The sequence below is a fragment of the Coenobita brevimanus genome, chromosome 57 (genome assembly GCF_032717465.1).
Source record: "Coenobita brevimanus isolate Jiangsu-jjx chromosome 57, ASM3271746v2, whole genome shotgun sequence".
Classification (NCBI taxonomy): domain Eukaryota; kingdom Metazoa; phylum Arthropoda; class Malacostraca; order Decapoda; family Coenobitidae; genus Coenobita; species Coenobita brevimanus.
Window position 1 is genome coordinate 16,886,743 of NC_137010.1, and position 15,107 is coordinate 16,901,849.

Sequence of the window (15,107 nt, forward strand, 5' to 3'; positions counted from 1 at the left end):
AGGGTAATTGTGCAATCCACAGGTTAATATATTCCGCATTCCCTGTCTGTCCTCTCTGTCATATGCTTTCTCCAAATCCATGAAAGCCACATACAACTTCTTTCCTTTTCTCAGAAACTTTTCCACTAAACACATTATCATGAATATGTGGTCTACACAACCTCTTCACTTCCTGAAACTTTCTTGTTCTTCACAACTAATTTTTCTGTTATTTTTCTAACTCTGTGAATAAGTTTCCTACCATATACTTTTCCAGGTACATTAAGAAGACAGATGCCCCTGTGATTACCACACATTTGTTTTTTCCCCCTTTCCTTCTTACAGGAAAATAATTATACCTGCCTTCCAATCCTTTGTGACTCTGCTATCCTCCCAGGGCAATCTACACATCATCCACATCCATTATATTACTATCTCTTCCCCGTGCTTTAGCATTTCACCTCACACACCAGTTCCTGGGGCTTTCCCCATTTTGACTTTGTTCATTGCTTCCTCTACTTCCATCCTACCGATCTCTTCCTCCCTTCTCATCTCCCTCCTCCCCCCAGCCATTCCCCAGCCCCTTATACCCCCATCACTTTCATTCTTTATGTTTAACAGTTCCTTGAATTGTTTTGTTTGTGTGCTCACTTTTTCTTTTTTTCTCCAATAGCAGTCTGCCATTTTTATCTTTCACTCCTGTGCACCTTCTTTATCACCGTGTCTAACTCACTTTACCTTATTTCTGAGCATTTCTTACATTCCCTCCACTTTATACCGTGTACTTGAATTCCTTCCAAACTCTTCATTTACTCTCTTCTTACTAATCTTTTCACCACTCTCTTCTCTACATATAACTTTTTCTTCCATCTCTCAACTTCCTCCATGCTTCTGCTTCTCATTCACTTTTTATATGCTTTCTTGTTCTGTATTACAGCTTGTCTCACCTCTTCATTCCACCATGCTGTTCCTTGTACCCCTTTTCATCTTCCCTTCATCCCACACACCACCTCACATGCTGCACAGATTTGTTCTGTGAATATCTTGCTTACACCTTCCACCTCCACCATTTATTCCAAATCACATTTACCCAATTGCTCCACATCTCTCTTATATTCTGCCTGTTCTGCCTTTTTTTTCAATCCTGTTGCAACCATTCAACCCTCTTTGTATGGATTGCTTCCTCCTACCCTTCTCTCCTTTATTTATCCAATGCATTTGTACCTTGACTTTCACTACCACCAAGTGGTGGTCAGAGAATCCACTTCTCCAACCTCTGTATGCTTTTGCATCCAGCACATCTCTTCTCATTCAATCATCCACACATAAATAATCAGTCATTGCCTTCCATTCATTTAGTTCACTACTCACCCATCTCATCACCTGCCATGTATACCTGTGAATCATTTTGTGCCCATAGAGGATATTGGCAATCACCAACCCCCCCCTCCCAGCACAGATGTCCACTAGAGCTCCACCATTTTTCATCCACTTCTGCAGGCACTCCCTACTCACCAATTACAGTACTCAATCCACCTTCACATTCCCTACTTTTCCATTCATATCTCCAGTCAAAAGCACTCTCTCACTCCTCAAAAATTTTTCTGTGCATACTTCCGCACTTGTCCAGAACGCCTTTCACAATGCTTACTCAGTCTTCTGTTGGTGCATATGCACACACTGTCTTCCATGCCTGGATTCTTTCTTTTAATCTTACCCACACAGTTCTTGAACTACCTGATCCATACTCTCTTGTATTCTTCTTGCATAGCAAAATTAAAATTGTCTTATATTAGCCAGAATGAAAGATCAGAGCACAAAGCAAGGAATGGGACTAAAATGAATTTGCATTTTCATATTACAGTGATCCCTTGGTTATAACACACTGGATTATTGTGGTTTTCATTATCACTAAGATGAAAATCTGCACTTCTGCCATTATGGCACATTTTTTGGCATAAAAGCATTGTTAACACGTTCCTGAGATTGGCCAAACCCCAGAGTCACAGACATTGGGCCAGGCATCAGCTGGGACCTTTTAGCCGTGAATACTGTAGTCGAAGTGCACAACATCCCTGGCAACCAACCATTCAAAAGTGCGTCCGATTTTGTGTCATCTCTTACACGAATCATATTATTATGAACGAACATAGATTATTATACACGAATCACTTGCGTCTCATGTTATACACGAAATGGGATGCACTTTTGAATGGTAAGTTACCAGGGTATGATAATGACAACTTCAGAGTCGTGCGCTGCGACTACAGCTTTTCATTGCCCACACCATCACAGCTGGGGCATGTGAATTTAATGAAGTGTCTTCACATGAAAGCTGTGAACAGCAGTAGTTGGGGTCAAATGCATGCTGATACTGCATTGTATTTTTAGTTATACAAACTTTCTATCTATCTATCTATTACCAGACGCTGTAATCCCATGTACGGGGTGGCCACAAACAAATTGCCTCCACGTCACCCTGTCCCCTGCCATTTCACTGCCCTGCTCCCAATTCACACTCCCCTCTCTCATATACATCTACACTCCATCCCTCCATCTCATCCTTGGCCTGCCCCTCCCTCTCTCCCCCTCCACCTCACTCATATACACTCTCCTCATCAGTCTCTCACTTTCCATCCTCTCCACATGGTCAAACCACCTCAGTGTGTTTCTCCTAACACTTCCTATCACATCCACATCCATACCACAACGCTCCTTCACATCCTCATTTGTCAGTCTGTCTCTCCATGTGACTCCACAGGCTCCTCTCAAATAACTCATTTCCATTGCTCTCACTCTTGACTTGTGTCCCTCCAACAAAGTCCAAGCTTCACTTACATACATTAGAGTTGGTATCACAATACTGTCATGTAATAATTTCTTCACTTCCATGCTCACTTCCCTGTTTCTCATCGCTGCCTTCAAGGAACCAGCAACCTTTCTTCCTTGTTGCACCCTTTCAAGCACTTCACCCTCCAAACTTCCATCCTTACTCATCACACTACACAAGTATTTAAACATACTCACATTTTCCATTTCCTCATCATCCAACCTCACTGTGCATTCACTGACTTCACCTCTCTCGAAGACCATAACTTTACTCTTCCTTACATTCACCTTTAGATTCCATTTCTTACACATTCTCCCAAACTCATCCACCAAGCCTTGCAGCTCCCCTTTGTCTTCACTCAGCAACACAGTATCATGTGCAAAGAGCAGTATAGGGAGTTTCCAAACAATGCTCTCTCTCATTAGGGCCACTCCAACATCCACTGCCCTACCTTGTATTTCATTTATAATCCCATCCACTTACAGATTGAACAACCATGGAAACATGACACATCTCTGTTTCAACAGGGACAAACTGTAATGTTTATTTTTATGCTTCAAAAACTCATAACATATTTATATAAGTATGGGTAAAATCCATAAGTAATTTCAAAAGTGGAGGAGTAGTACACTACTGATGTTGGTTTGACTAGCTTTTGTTTACAGCCAGGCCAACCCTCATTGTCAGACTTCCTTACTTTAGTTTAAGCAGCAGATATACCTTACTGATTCACATAAAAAAAACATCACAAGAAGTCTCAGGACGGTTGGAAAATCAGTTTTCTTACACCAATGATAGCTGTTATCGGGCTACAGAAAAACTCCACAGCCAAACATGCCAACGGAAAGTGGTTAAATTGGTATTAATCATATGCCATCATCTTCGCTGGTGTACTGTATATACTATAAGATAAGCTAATAAAAACACAGGAAACTGATGAGTAAAAATAAAGAAATGCAGTGAGAATAAATAGTGTTCAGGAGTAACACTTATCTTCCTATAAGTTCCCACCATCCTAGTGCAAAATTTTCCTGGCACCTTCCAAAAGTTAAGCATATGTCTAGACGCAGAATTTCATGAACTTTCTTTTGGTCACTTTGGAATTTCGATACGACCTATGGTATTCAAATAAATTGCAAAAAAATGTAAAAACTCATGAGTCAGTGCTATCCGTGCGAAGGAGGGGAGGGACTCAGGGAGTGAGGGGGAAGCCGGTAGGGTATGGAGGAGGGACGGGAGGGGGGAAGAAGCAAGGCTGTGGGCAGGATTTTCAGCCTTCTGTCACGAGACAGACGGGTGTTTTACCATACATTTACTCGTGGCTTGCGGTCAGTATTGAAATATCAAAGCACACATAGGAATATCGAAAGTAATGCTAAGCACTAAGAAGGCCATGCAAGAAAAACATTGAAAACCAAAAAACACCCTACCTATGCACTTCTGTATGTACAGTACCCCTCCTAATTTTGGCACTGTTTTCAGATGTCTGTTGTATTTAGACATGAAATCAGACATACGAATATCCAAAGTAATGCCAGACACCAAGAAAACCATGCAAAATGATAATTGAAAACCAAAAAACGCCCCACCTATGCACTACCGTACTACATGTACCATGACCCCAAAAATTATCGTGCAGGTAGGGTGTGATGATATCCGAAATGATCATTATAGCATACCACGTTGAGTACACTGCTTCCCGTCCGATCAGCGAAGTTAAGCAACGTTGGGTCTGGTTAGTACTTGGATGGGTGACTGCCTGGGAACACCAGATGCTGTTGGCATCCCTACGTGTCAAGTGGGGTTGGTGGAGGATTAGTGCCCCTCCCTGTAAAACAATTAACTCTAAGCCCTTGGCCACCCCGTCTGGGATACATGGCGTCTGGCAATGAATGAATGAATGAATGAATCATTATAGCTCATGAATTCTTGGTAAGATTTATCTGTAATCCTTTTGCCATACATATAATAACAATGCAGACTAGAAAATGTCACAAACAACCCATATAAAGCATCCTTGAGAGAGCAAGTTTTTCAGTATGGGGAAAAAATCGTTGTTCAGTTTCCAGCAGCCATTATCCGGTGTCTCAAGTTGCATCGCACCAAGTGTGCTCGGATACTTTTTGGTATGAGTGTAGAGTACCCCTCCTAATTTTGGCACTGTTTTCAAGTCAATCTGCCATATTTAAACATCAAACACACACACAGGAATATCCCCCCCCCCCCCACAAAAAAAAAAAAAAAATGAAAAATGAAAACCAAAAAACACCCTACCTATACACTACTATATGTACAGTACCCTTCCTAATTTTAGCACTGTTTTTAGGTCAGTCTGCCATATATAGACTTTAAAACACACATAGGATTATTCATATTAATGCTAAACACCAAGGAATCAATGCATAAACAAAAAAACATAACAAAAAACCTCAGGGTGTTGGAAAATCAGTTTTCTGACACCAATGATAGCTGTTCCTGGGCCACAAAAAAATTCAGCGGCCAAATATGCCAACGGAAATTGGTTAAATTGGTATAAATCATATACCATCATCTTCGCTGGTATTTGTACCATAAGGTAAGTTATTAAAAGCACAGGAACCTGATGGCCATAAATACAGAAATGCAGTGAGAATAAACTGTTCAGGAGTAAAACTTACCTTCATATAAGTTCCCACCATCTTAGTGCAAAATTTTCCCAGCACCTTCTAAAAGTTAAGCATATGTCTAGATGCAGAATTTCATGAGCTTTCTTGTGGTCACTCCGGAATTTTGATACGATCTATAGTATTCGAATAAATCGCAAAAAAATGTATGAGTCAGTGCTATCTGTGCAAAGAGGGGGAAGGACTCAGGAAGTGAGGGGGAGCTGGTAGAGTATGGAGGAGGGATGGGAGGGGGGAAGAAGAAAGGCTGTGGGCAGGATTTTCACCCCTCTGTCACGAGGCAGATGGGCGATTTACCATACATTTACTCGTGGCTTGTGGTCTGCATTTAAACATCAAAGCACACAGGAATATCAAAAATAATGTTAAGCATTAAGAAGACCGTAAAAAAAAAACACACACATTGAAAACCAATAAAACACCCCACCTATGCACTACTGTACAGTATGTACAGTTCCCCTCATAATTTTGGCACTGTTTTCAGATCAGTCTGCTGTATTTAAACATGAAATCACACATAGGAATATCCAGAGTAATGCTAAACACCAAGAAAACCATGCAAAAAAATAACTGAAAACCAAAAAACACCCTACCTATACACTACCGTACTACATATACTGTACAGTGAACCCAAAGGGTATTTCGCAGTTAGGATATGATGATATCCGAAATGATCATTATAGCTCATGAATTCTCGGTAAGATTTATCTGTAATCCTTTTGCCATACGTATAATAACAATGCGTACTAGAAAATGTCAGAAATAAGCCATATAAAATCCTTGAGAGAGCGAGTTTATCGGCATGGTGAAAAATTGCTGTTCAATTTCCAGCAGCCATCGTCCGGTGTCTCAAATTGCTTCACATCAAGTGTACACTGATATTTTTTGGTGTGAGTGTAGAGTACCCCTCCTAATTTTGGCACTGTTTTCAAGTCAATCTGCCATATTTTAACTTCAAACACACACATAGGTCCCCCCCCCCCAAAAAAAAAAAAAAAAAACACCCTACCTGTACACTACTACCTGTATATGTACAGTACCCTTCCTAATTTTGGAATTGTTTTTAGGTCAGTCTGCCTTATTTAGACATCAAAACACACATAGAATTATTCATATTAATGCATAAACAAAACATAACAAAAAAACCTCAGGGCAGTTGGAAAATCAGTTATCTGACACCAATGATAGCTGTTCCTGGGCCACAAAAAAATTCAGCGGCCAGATATGCCAACGGAATTTAAGAGGAGCCTGTGGAGTCACATGGAGAGAGAGGCTGACAAATCTATCTATCTATCTATCTATCTATCTGTTGCCAGACGCCATAATCCCGTAAGGGGTGGCCATTTGACTTTGAGTTAGTTGTTTTACTGGGAGGGGCACTAACCCTCCACCAACCCACTTGTTGACATGAGGATAAAAAGAAGCGTTGTGGTGTGGATGTGGATGTGATAGGAAGTGTTTGGAGGAACACACTGAGGTGGTTTGGCCATGTGGAGAGGATGGAGAGTGAGAGACCGACAAGGAGAGTGTATATGAGTGAGGTGGAGGGGGAGAGAGGGAGGGGAAACCCAAGGATGAGATGGAGGGATGGAGTGGAGTGGTGTATGAGAGAGGGGGGTGTGAGTTGGGAACAGGACAGTGAAATGACGGGGAACAGGGCGACGTGGAGGCAATTTGTTTGTGGCCACCCTGAACGGGATTGAGGCATCTGGCAATAGATAGATAGATAGGTATAAATCGTATACCATCATCTTCACTGGTGTTTGTATTATAAGGTAAGTTAATAAAAACATAGGAAACTAATGAGAAACTGATACAGAAATGCAGTGAGAATAAATAGTGTTCAGGAGTAAAACTTACCTTCATATAAGTTTCCACCATCCTAGTGCAAAATTTTCCCAGCACCTTCCAAAGGAAGAAGAGAAGACGGCAGGGGGTGCAAGGAATAGCATGGTGGAATGAAGAGGTGAGACAGGCTGTGGCACAAAAGCGTACAATGAATGGATAAGAAATAGGGGCGTGGAAGAAGTTGAGAGACAGAAGAGAAAGTTATATGTAGAAAGGAAGAAAGAGGTGAAAAGATTAGTAAGGGAGAATAAGAAGAGAGTGGATGGGGAATTTGGAAGGAAATTGAGTGTCAAGTGGAGGGGATGTAAGAAAATGTTCTGGAAAGAGGTAAAGAGAGTCAGACAGGGTGGCAATGAAGTTAGTAGGGGAGTAAAAGATAAAAATGGTAGATTACTGGTTGAGAAGGAAGAAAAAGTGAGCAGATGGAGAGAACACTTTAATGAATTGTTGAACGTAGAGAATGAAAGTAATGCGAGTATAAGTGGCTGGGGAATGGCTGGGAGAAGGAGGGAGGTGAGAAGACAGGAAGAAATCAGTAGGATGGAAGTTGTGGAAGCAATGAAGAAAGTCAAAATGGGGAAAGCCCCAGGAATTGATGGAGTGTGTGGTGAAATGCTGAAGGATGGGGGAGAGATAGAAGTAGAATGGATGTGGAAGATGTGAAGATTGGCCTGGGAGGAAAGTAGAGTTCCTGGGGACTTGAAGTCAGGTATAATTATTCCCTTGTACAAAGGGAAAGAAGAAAAAGAAGTGTGTAGTAATCATAGGGGCAGTTGTCTTTTTAGTGTAATAGGAAACGTATATTGTAGGATACTTACTGACAGAGTTACCGAAATAACAGAGGAGTTAGTTGGAGAAGAACAGGGAGCCTTTAGGAAGGGAAGAGGTTGTGTGGATCAGATATTCATATTTAGATCTTTAGTGGAAAAGTTTCTAGAGAAGGAAAAGAAGTTGTGTGCGGCCTTCGTGGATTTGGAGAAAGCATATGACAGGGTGGATAGACGGGGATTGTGGAAAGTATTAAGAATATATGGAGTAGATGGGAAGTTGTTGAATGCTGTGAAGAGTATGTATGAGGGTGCTAAGGCTGCAGTGCGTATGGATAGTGAACTGAGTGAGTTTTTCTATTTGAAGGTTGGATTGAAACAGGGATGTGTCGTGTCTTCATGGTTGTTCAATCTGTCTGTGGATGGGGTTATGAAAGAGATACAAGGTAAGGCAGTGAATGTTGGAGTGGCCCTTATGAGAGAGGGCATTGTTTGGAAACCCTGTACTGTTGTGTGCAGATGATACTGTGTTGTTAAGTGAAGACGAAGGGGAGCTGCAAGGCTTGATGGATGAGTTTGGGAGAGTGTATAAGAAACGGGATCTAAAGGTGAATGTAGGGAAGAGTAAAATGATGGTCTTTGAGAGAGGTGAAGTCAGTGAATGTACAGCGAGGTTGGAGATGAGGAAATGGAAAATGTGAGTATGTTTAAGTACTCGGGTAGTGTGATGAGTAAGGATGGAAGTTTGGACGGTGAAGTGCTTGAATGGGTACAACAAGGAAGAAAGATTGCTGTTTCCTTGAAGGCAGTGATAAGAAACAGGGATGTGAACATGGAAGTGAAAAAGTTATTACATGACAGTATTGTGATACAAACTCTAACGTGTGGAAGTGAAGCTTGGACGTTGCTGGAGGGACACAAGTCGAGAGAGAGAGCAGTGGAAATGAATTATTTGAGAGGAGCCTGTGGAGTCACATGGTGAGACAAATGAGGATGTGAAGGAGCATTGTGGTATGGATGTGGATGTGATAGGAAGTGTTAGGAGAAACACACTGAGGTGGTTTGGCCATGTGGAGAGGATGGAGAGTGAGAGACTGACAAGGAGAGTGTATGTGAGTGAGGTGGAGCAAGAGAGATGGAGGGGAAAGCCAAGGATGAGATGGAGGGATGGAGTGGAGAGGTATATGAGAGAGGGGTGTGTGAGCTGGGAGCAGGGCAGTGAAATGGTGGGGGACCGAGTGATGTGGAGGTGATTTGTTTCTGGCCACCCTGTATGGGATTAAGGCATCTGGCAATAGATAAATAGACCTTCCAATTGTTAAGCATATGTCTAGATGCAGAAATTCTTGAGCTTTCTTGTGGTCACTTTGGAATTTTGACACGAGCAATAGGATTTGTTTAATCGCAAAAAACTCACAAGTCAGTGCTATCCACATGAAAGAGGGGCTGAACTGAGGGAGTGAGGGGGGAGCCGGGAGGGTATGGAGGAGGGATGGAAAAGGGGGAGAAGCAAGGTTGTGGGCAGGATTTTCACACTTCTATCACGAGACAGGCAGGCACTTTTACTGTACATTTACTCGTAGCTTGTGGTCTGTTAGATGCACAGTGGCCTTGCCGAAACACAACTCCCTGTGACTGGGCGACTTTGGACGTTCGGTAGAGAGGTGGACAGCCGCTGTCACTGAACATGTACTCGTCGCTTGTGGTATGTGTTTCACTGTTGGTGGCAATTTAGAAAGACTTAGCCCCTGAGGCTGCACAACTTTGGACAATCAGTGGGGATGTGTATGGACATTTTGACACCACAGTAAGACCTCACTTTAACAGACTAATTGGGGCCCAAACCATTCCGAAAAAAGTGAAATTCCGATAAAAGTGACATCCGGACTTCCACCAGCTAATCTGGACTTTTTCCGATGTATCAGACATTAGTCCATGTAGCACCAACGGTTTTTAAACTGTTTTCATATCACTGCAGTACTGTACTGTATTATACCTTCACTACAGTAATCAGTTGGTATAATATATATATAATAATACTTTTCTGTACACTGATAGACATGTCTTTTGTTTACCTTATTGTGATGAACATAGCTGAAGTGGTGAGGCAGTCCGGACTGCTTCTGGCTTTATCGGACTTTTTCCGATATACAGTACTGTATAGGAATTTAGTCCAGTACCTCCTTGAGTGGATGGAGTGGTTGGTCAGTGGGGTGTGCCAGCTGAAGTAGATGGGAATGGTAGTGCTTTGGTGGACATCTCTGCTTGTAAGGGGTTGGCAATAGCCAACACTTACTTTCGTCATAAGATGATCCACCGGTATACATGGAGAGTAATGAGGAGGATGAATGGTGAACTTGTTGAACGAAAGGCAATGATAAACTACGTGTGTGTGGATGAGTGAATGAGAAGACAAGTGTTGGATGCAAGAGTGTGGAGAGGGTGGGGGAGTGGAGTCTCAGACCATCACTTTTAGTGATGGCCAAGGAAAAGCTGCAAAGAAAATGGTTGAAAAGACAAAGGGGAAGACAGGAGGAAACAGCTTCTTTGAGAAGAGTGGAGAAGTTGCAAGATAGTGAGAAAATGGCAGAGTATAAGAGCATAGTGGAAGAAAGATTGGGAAGGTTTGAGTTAGAGCAGATGGAAGGGGTGGAAGACATATGTAAGATATTCACGGAAGAGATAGGTGCAGCGAGTGAGGTGGCTTGTGGAGTGAGGAGGAGATGCAAGGGTGTGCAAGGGACAGCATGGTGGAATGATGAGGTGAAGCGAGCTGTGGAACAAAAGAAGAAGGCATATAGTGAATGGTTAGCGGGTAGAGGTAGGGGAGAAGATGAGAGAGAGAAGAGAGAGGTATATGTGAGCAGGAGAAGGGAGGTGAAGAGACTGGTGAAGGAGAGTAAGAAGAAAGTGGATGAAGAATTTGGGAGGAATCTGAGTGTGAAATGGAAGGAGAGTAAGAAACTGTTTTGGAAGGAGGTAAAGAAAGTAAGGCAGTGTGAAAGGGGAAATAGTAAGGGAGTGAAAGATAGGAATAATAGATTGTTGGTGGAGAAGAGAGAGAAATTGAGGAGATGGAAGGAGCACTTTGAGGATTTGTTGAATGTAGAGAGTGAGAGCAGTGCGAGTATAAGTGGTTGGGGAATGGCTGGGAGAAGAAGAGATGAGAGGAGGGAGGAAGAGATCAGGTGGGCGGAAGTAGTGGAAGCAGTGAAGAAGATCAAGATGGGAAAGGCCCCAGGAATTGATGGAGTGTGTGGTGAGATGCTGAGGTATGGGGATGAGATTGTTGTGGAGTGGATATGGAAGTTGTGTAGATTGGCTTGGGAAGAGGGAAGGGTTCCAGAGGACTGGAAATCAGGTATAATTGTTCCTTTATACAAAGGAAAAGGGGAGAGAAGAGTATGTGGTACCCATAGGGGTATTTGCCTTCTTAGTGTGACTGGTAAAATATATGGTAGAATACTCATTGATAGGGTTAGGCAGATGACAGAGGAGCTAGTTGGAGAAGAACAAGGGGGATTTAGGAAGGGAAAAGGGTGTGTAGATCTGATATTTGTTCTAAGATGTTTAGTGGAGAAGTATCTAGAGAAGGGAAAGAAAGTGTATGCAGCCTTAATGGACTTGGAGAAAGCTTATGACAGACTAGATAGGCAAGGTATGTGGAAGGTATTAAGAATAAGTGGAGGGGAAATTGTTGAGTGCTGTGAAGTGTATGCACGAAGGAGCTAGGGCTACGGTGCAAGTGGATGGCGAACTGAGTGAGTTCTTTGATCTCAATGTGGGACTGAAATAGGGTTGTGTGATGTCTCCGTGGCTGTTTGGCTGTTTGATATATACATGGATGGGGTTGTAAAGGAGTTGCAAGGTAGGGCAGTGGATGTGGGGGTGGCTCTAATGAAGAGGGTGAGATTTGGAAGATTCTGGTGTTGCTGTTTCCTGATGATGCAGTATAGTTGAGTGAAGATGAATGGGAGTTGCAAGGTTTGGTGAATGAGTTTGTGACAGTGTGTAGGAAGAGGAGTCTGAAAGTTAATGTAAACAAAAGTAAAGTTATGGTGTTTGAGAGGAATGAAGTCACAGAATGTACAGTGAGGTTGGATGGTGAGGATATGGAGAATGTGAGTGCATTCAAGTACTTGGGTAGTGTGATGATTAAGGATGGAACATTGGGGGATGAAGTGCATGAAAGGGTACAGCAGGGAAGGAAGGTTGTTGGTTCACTGAATGCTATGATAAGAAATAGGGAGGTGAGTATGGAAGTTAAGAAGTCACTGCATGATAGTATTGTAATCCCTACTCTGACGTATGGAAGCGAGGCGTGGACCTTGCAAGAGGGGAACAAGTCAAGAGTGAGAGCAGTGGAAATGAGTTACTTGAGAGGAGCATGTGGAGTGACAAGGAGGGACAGGTTGACAAATGAAGAAGTGAAGGAACGTTGTGGGGTGGATGTGGATGTGGTTGAGAAGATTAGGAAAAATACACTGAGGTGGTTTGGACATGTGGAGAGAATGGAGAATGAAAGACTGACTAAGAGGGTGTATGTTGGTGAGGTGGAGGGAGGGGTAGACCGAGGATGAGGTGGAGGGATGGAGTTGAGAGGTATATGAGGGAGGGGGGGAGTGGGCTGGGGGGAGGGTAGTCAAATGGTGGGTGACAGAGCGACTTGGAGGCGTTTTTTCTGCGGCCACCCTTTGCGGGATTAGGGTGTCAGGGTATAGTTAGATAGATAGATAACTCCTCGATTCCAATAAAAGTGAATTCCGGTCTATTGAAGTACATTATATCAAGGTCTTACTGCACTTGTGGATTACAGTCGTATTACTTGGGTGCTGGAGTTTGTTGGGAGCAATCGAACGAGTGCGTGACTTTTACCACTCAGTACAGGGACGGATGGATATTTTAGCCCTGGTTGTGGGTTATGGCCTACTTCCTGCTCATGGCTTGAGCCCAGCGGCCACGATACTGAATGTTTGAACATGTCGGCTGGATGGCTGAAGTTCTCAGGGGCTTTTACATCTGGATAATAGCAAGTACAGTAAATTCGGATAATGGTTCAATAGAATCAAGGTCCAGTGTCCAAATAATGAACATATCCGGATTCTGCATGTTTGGATAAATCAGAGATTGCTCAGTAATTCCTCAGTTATCTGACGTAATGGAGCCAAAGGCATGTCCAGGTACTGTATTTGCACTGTTTGGATAATGAACAATTTCCCCGCCTACATGCCCAGACCCTGCCTATACCCAACCTCCAGCCTATAACCTAACCTATTTGTAACGCACCTGTGCTTACTTTGTCAGTGTTTTCTGGTCATTCAGGCATATTTAGACATCAGAACACACATTGCAATATCCAAAGTATTGCTAAACACCAAGAAAACCATACAAAAAAAAAAAAAAACACTGAAAACCAAAAAACACCCTACCTATACACTACTGCAGGTACATTGCCTCTCCTAATTTTGGCACTGTTTTCAGGTCAGTGTGCCATATTTAGACATCAAAACACACATAGGAATATCTAAAGTAATGCTAAGCACCAAGAAAACCATGCAAAAAATATATATATATCTGTTCACTACTGTATGTACACTGCCCTTCCTACTTTTGGCACTGTTTTCAGGTCAATCTACCATATTAAACATCAAAACACACATAGGAATATCCAAAGTATTGCTAAACACCAAGAAAACATACAAAAAAAATAATTGAAAACCAAAAAATGCCCACTATACACTTCTATATATACAGTACCCCTCCTAATTTTGGCACCTTTCAGGTCAATCTGCCATATGTAGACATCAAAACACACATATATATATAAAAAATAATGCTGAACACCAAGAAAACCATTAAAAAATAAAAAACCGAAAACCAAATAGCACCCTGCCTATACGCTACTGTATGTACAGTACCCCTCCTAATTTTGGCATTGTTTTCAGGTCAGTCTACCATATTTAGGCATCAAAACACACATATACATATTAATGCTAAACACCAAGGAAACAATACATTAAAAAAAAAAAAAATAAAAAATAAAAAAATAAGGACAGTTGGAAAATCAGTTATCTGACACCAATGAGAGCTGTTCCCAGGCCACAAAAAAAATTCCACAGTCAACTATACCACCGGATATTTGTTAATTGGTATAAATCGTATGCCGTCATCTTCATTGGTGTTAATATTATAAGATAAGCTAATAAAAATGCAGGAAACTGACGAGTAAAGGTACAGAAATGCAGTGAGAATAAATAGTGTTCAGTAGTAAAACTTACCTTCATGTAACTTCCCACCATTCCATTGCAAAATTTTTTCAGCGCCTTCCATGAGTTAAGCAAATGTCTAGATGCAGAATTTCATGTACTTTCTCATGGTCACTTCGGAATTTCAATACGACCAATAGTATTCGAATAACTTGAAAAAAATAAAATAAAATAAAAACTCATGGGTCAGTGCTAACCGCACGAAGGAGGGAAGGGTCTGAGGGAGTGAGGAGGAGGCTGGGAGAGTATGGAGGAGGGATGGGAGCGTAGGAGAAGCAAGGCTGTGCGTAGGATTTTAACCCTTCTGTTATGAGGCTGACGGACCTTTTTACCTTGCATTTACTTGTGGCATGCGGTCTGTTAGAGGCTCGGTGGCCATGCAGAAACAATTCCCTGTGACCGGGTGACTTTGGACGTTCAGTAGGGAGGTGGATGGCTGCTGTCACCGAGTATGTACTCTTGGCTTGTGGTCTGTGTTTCACTGTCAGTGGCTGTTAGGGAAGACCTAGCCTGGTGGCCACGCAACTTTGGTCATTAGGTGGGGATGCGTGCTAATGTTTTGACTTCGCATGGGGATTACAGTTGTCTTACTTGGGTGCTGGAGGTTCATTGGGAGTGATTAGATGAGCGCACATCTTTGACCATTCAGTATAGGGGTGGATGGACATTTTAGCTCTGGTTGTGAGTTACAGCCTACTTCCCACTCACAGCTCAAGGCCAGCAGCCACGATACCGAATGTTTGAACGTGTCGGC

General features: G+C 42.3%; 1 protein-coding gene and 1 pseudogene across 1 annotated transcript in view; both read left to right on the forward strand.

The window, feature by feature from the left end:
• The window catches only part of PNPase (polyribonucleotide nucleotidyltransferase 1), a 175,217-nt gene that overhangs the window by 105,045 nt on the left and 55,065 nt on the right, over positions 1 to 15,107 (forward strand). The gene's annotated exons all lie outside the window — the stretch shown is intronic.
• Positions 4,475 to 4,592, forward strand: LOC145402440 (5S ribosomal RNA; annotated as a pseudogene).